This window comes from Teleopsis dalmanni, chromosome 2 (assembly GCF_002237135.1).
Source record: "Teleopsis dalmanni isolate 2A chromosome 2, ASM223713v2, whole genome shotgun sequence".
Taxonomy (NCBI): domain Eukaryota; kingdom Metazoa; phylum Arthropoda; class Insecta; order Diptera; family Diopsidae; genus Teleopsis; species Teleopsis dalmanni.
Window position 1 is genome coordinate 41,572,077 of NC_051847.1, and position 4,995 is coordinate 41,577,071.

The following is a 4,995-nucleotide window of genomic DNA, read 5'->3' on the forward strand; positions in this document are numbered from 1 at the left end:
TTAGCAAAGGTAATTTAGATTTTCCCATCATAATTTGCATTAACATTTGGCCAAGGGGAAAATCATGGTAACAACTTTAAGCCAATTTAACCCTAGCAACTAACGATGCAAATATTCGGCATCGCACGGTTTGCACAGTTTCCTGATGACTATTGCCTGTTACCAGTTACCAATTGCCAGTTGCTAGTTGCCAGTTGGTTGGGCAAATCGCGAGTATTGCTTTTGCATGAAATCTTTGATAGGAAGAACTGATTTAAGCTAGTACAACTTTTAGCATTTAAATAATAGATACTCCTCTCCCCGCTAAAATCGAAGAAGTCAAATTGAATTCATTTGCGATCGCTGGATCGATCTTTCAATCAAATTTTAACAAAAAGCGTGCGTCGCGTGCACATCGAAACGAACCCAGACCGAACTCTATGCCAAGATAGACAGACATCATATCCAGCAAATAAATGAGACTTACGGGAGGGCGCACATTTGCATTTTGTTATTTGATTTAATTTTATTTCTGCTGTTGTTTGCCATCAAAATCCAATCAAAATTAAAATTCGTTCTAGTTGGAGACAAAGTGCACCAAGGATTGCATCTTTAATTCTGCCAACGAATTTGTACATCTCATAGTCGTTTTTGTTTTCCATTTTGTTTTTATATGCAAATGATGATCTCAACCTTTTGATAAATCGAAATCCATAGTATTGGAATTTTTTGAATTTTGAATCCGACTACCAAAAAACATACAACACTCACATGCAATAACGACACCCTATTAAGCGCCCTATTAGAATAAAGCACTGCATTCTATATACATAATGTAGCAAATAAATTTCGGGCATCCCAGCCATCTTTTTGTGTAATAAATTTTAGTTCATATTTAACAAAAATGAAATTAAAACAAAAAATCGCATTATTCGCAAACTAAAATTACAAATTTGGTTAAAATTATTCGCACGTTAAGTGATAAATTACACCGCATTTAACCACAAATGGTGGCGCTGTCCGCAACGGGTTCGACGTAAGTATTTCGGTTGCAGGACCGAGCAGAGCCGGTCATCTCTCGCATACCTATTCCCCAGAATAATACATATATGCACTATATAATTGTATTTATTTGTATGCATACAGCCGTTAACTTTATTGCCAAAAATCATATGCAGATCTAATTATTAAATTTCTTCAAGCGTTAAATTGAAAATTTTTCATTTGCAACTCAAAATATGCTGAGGTTTACACCTCAGTTGAAACATCCGCGGTGGGCATAACAAATTATTTAATAGCTGCAGCAGCTAAAAATTAAAAATAATTGCCAAAACTTTAAATATGCGCCACATACGGTAATGAATGTCGGCCGCTGCTGGCACTGGACGCAATATTTCATCGCATTTTACGTGAATGCCGTGGTCGGCTCTCATGTGAATGTCCAAAAATTGATTACAAAAAGACTAATGGAAAACGAAATCAGTTTAGAAATTGTTTTCTAATATTTATAAAGGAATGCCAATAAAATTATTCTAGAAAAAATTTAAGTTCTACCAAAGTGCTAAGCGCCATCCACAATCAGAAGCCCAGACAACATATTTGGATATGTTGAGATTTATTTGCCTTGAACTTCGAATGTTTTCGAAATAAATAAATGACAGCCATATTATTAATATTACCGGAATCAACCATTGGACATAGCCAAGTTCATACACGTATAAGATTAGTTACCTTTTCTTTGAACTTGAATGTCGCGCCTTCACAAAACGTGACTGTTTATCCACTAGATGTTTAGGAGTCATCTTCTAGACAAATTTTTAGACTTATCAGACTAGTTTTCTTCTAATCGAATACGGAAGTCGCGCCTTCTCAAAGGACCAGTATCCATGCACTAGATATTTAGGGGTTGTCTTTTGGACATAACCAAGTTCTTAGACTCATTAGACTGGATTTCTTCTATTTGAATATTGAAGTCGACTGCTGTTCAGACTCTAGATGTTTGAGACTTTTACCTCGTCAGATTTGACGTACGGACGGTACCTCATCCGAGGTATCACAATGAACCATAATTTCGTTGGATACCAGCATTACAACGTAACCTAAGCTAACCGAATGTAACAGGTATTAAGTTTATTATTCCATATCACACAGTGTGGCGAATTTGACAAAAAGCAACACAAATGTCATACTTGCACGAACTTGCAGCTGATATTTATGGACACAATAGGTCTTGATCTTAAAAAAAATCTAAAAGCAAAAACAAACCTTTTTGGGCATCTATTTTTAACTCCAATTAAGTTCAGGGAACTCTATAAATCCATAGAAACTTACATTTATTCATTTTTTTTTAGAATGCCTTAAAAATATTTTCAATGGATTATGTATAGTAGCTTTGACAAAGATATATTTTGAAAATCAATAATATGACTGATCTGAAACATATGCGAAAATATTAGCAGACATCAATTCCAAAATAATGTTATATTCCAAATATGATATATATATGTATTAGTGATACTGATATTACTGAACTCAGCTTTAATAAGAATTTTAGTACTAACTGACTAAATTAATTATAAAAAGCAGAATCGAAGAAAAGAGTGACTCCGCAAGAAGAAGAGTAAAATGGTTTAACAGTACACGAGAAACGTTCAGTAAAAGTACAAGAGCGGTCAACTTTATCAGGTTGAGCAATTAATGAAAATTACAAAACGTAGTGTGAATGAGATATAGCTTTTAAAATGATTAAGCCACTTAAATAAAGAATAAAAGAATGTTCGTTGTCTTGAAAAGGAAGCACTAGTTTGAATATTTAAATTGTATAAATCTGATTAGATCGAGAATAACATAAGATTCTGGAAATATTAAATATAAAATTTTATCAATATATAAAATTAAGTAGAAATTAAATTAGTGAAATTAATGTTAAACTAAATTAATGGGTCAAAATAAAACTCTTTAATTTGTAAATTATTTTAAAATATTGTTGTTAAAATATATACTTAACAAATAGTAAAAGAATTAAAGAAGATTAAGGTTTTAATAGTCTACAAAATGTTTTATTGCGATTGCTAGACCCATTATTCAAAAGCAATGTACGAACATTTTATTCTTCCTAATGTTAGGTTAAGTTAAAAGATATATATTTTTAATATTTATTTCACACAAAAAAAAAGTAATTGTAAATTTATATATTTTTATATATTTTTAAAAAATTTTAAATTTATGTAACAAAATATAATATTTTTATGAACTTATATAAAAAAATAATATAAACTCTATAAGAAAAATATATTGACTTACCTTTTTATTTATAATATAATTATAGTATTTAATTTACTCTTAAGAAAAGTTATTGTAAATCTATATATTTTTGCAACTTAAATTTAAAAAGTTATAGAACAATATATTAAATTTTATTAATTTATTTTTTTACTCTTCTATTTAATTATTTTTAAAAATAACAAACTCTATACGAAAAACATATTGACTTACCTTTTTAGTTATAATATAATTATTGTATTTATATCACACTTAAGAAAAGTAATTGTAAATTTATATATTTTTGCATCTTAAATTTAAAAAGTTATAGAACAAAATATTAAATTTTATTAATTTATTCTTTTAATATTGTATTTAATTATTTAAAAAAAAGTAACAAAAAGGAAGAAAAATATATTGACTTCCCTTTTTAGTTAGAATATAATTATTGTATTTATATCGCACTTAAGAAAAGTAATTGTAAATTTATATATTTTTGCATTATTATTATTTTGCAACTTAAAAAATTTTATAAGAAAATATTCAATGTTTATTAATTTTTAATTATATTATTTAATTATTTTTAAAATAAACAAAAAGTTAATAAGAAAAATATATTGACTTACCCTTTATATTAACGCCTGACATAAACACAGATACCATTAAAAGTGTTGAATAAAATTCAATGCAATACTTATTATTTTATTTAGATATTTTAATTTTCACAAAAATTGTTTAATATTTAATTTATTTTTATATACATTTTTACACTCAAAAAAAACAAACACACTTAACTTTAAAAAAAGTTTTTTTTCTGACAATTCCAAATAGGTTTTCAATGATAATAACTCAAAGTTTTTATCAAAGCACTGACAAATTAGCCACCACAACAACAACAACACAACTCCGGTGTTTTCTTTTGTAATCGAAGCAAAACTATTGAAGAGCATTTTTATATTACTTTTTCACCACATTTTATCAGCTTAACGGGAAATTTTCAACACGCCTGTGTTGTGTACTTGTAAATTGACAACATCAAGCAAAAAATACCTATGCTTCAGTGTTTTTTTTAACACTGTGCATAATTATAACTGCATTCAACAAATGTGATTGAAGCATCATGCACTGAGTTTTTTTAGTTGATACCGTTTTTACTTAGAATAAATATAAATGCATTAATTTATTATTTTTTTTTTTAAATATTAATCTCACTATTTTATATAAGTATGTATGTTTTAAAAAAAGATAAATATATGTATAAATAAATATGTAGATAATATTTTTATTTGCCTTATATTACTTCATTCATAATGTTTTTTATAATAAACATACACGATTTTTTTACTAAACATTTGCAACATTTTAATGGCTTTTAATATTCAATATATACAACACGAACGATAACACTTTGCTTTTATTAACAACAATTAATTCAGAATTAATTTATAATTATAATCAATTATTGATTTGACAATAATTATGAACTCCGCGATAATTATGAAAAACGCGATTACACCGCACCGACCTTTAAATAAGACTAACTTCGCTTTCAATGCTTAAAGTCTAGTGCAGGCGCTTTCAATCCCTTCCTTATGTGAACTCAGACTATGTGGATTTAATTAATGTGATTTTAAAAAAAGTCCATTATTTGTGTTAACATTACTACGCATTAAATTATTTATATTCAGCGTACTTAAATGTTAACCAATTATGTATTTTTAACATTGAAAATGTTTTTACAGAGGCATTCTACAG

At 27.8% G+C, this 4,995-nt stretch overlaps 1 protein-coding gene across 1 annotated transcript in view; it reads right to left on the reverse strand.

The window, feature by feature from the left end:
* The window catches only part of LOC119674373 (elongation of very long chain fatty acids protein F-like), a 19,214-nt gene that overhangs the window by 13,238 nt on the left and 981 nt on the right, over positions 1-4,995 (reverse strand). The gene's annotated exons all lie outside the window — the stretch shown is intronic.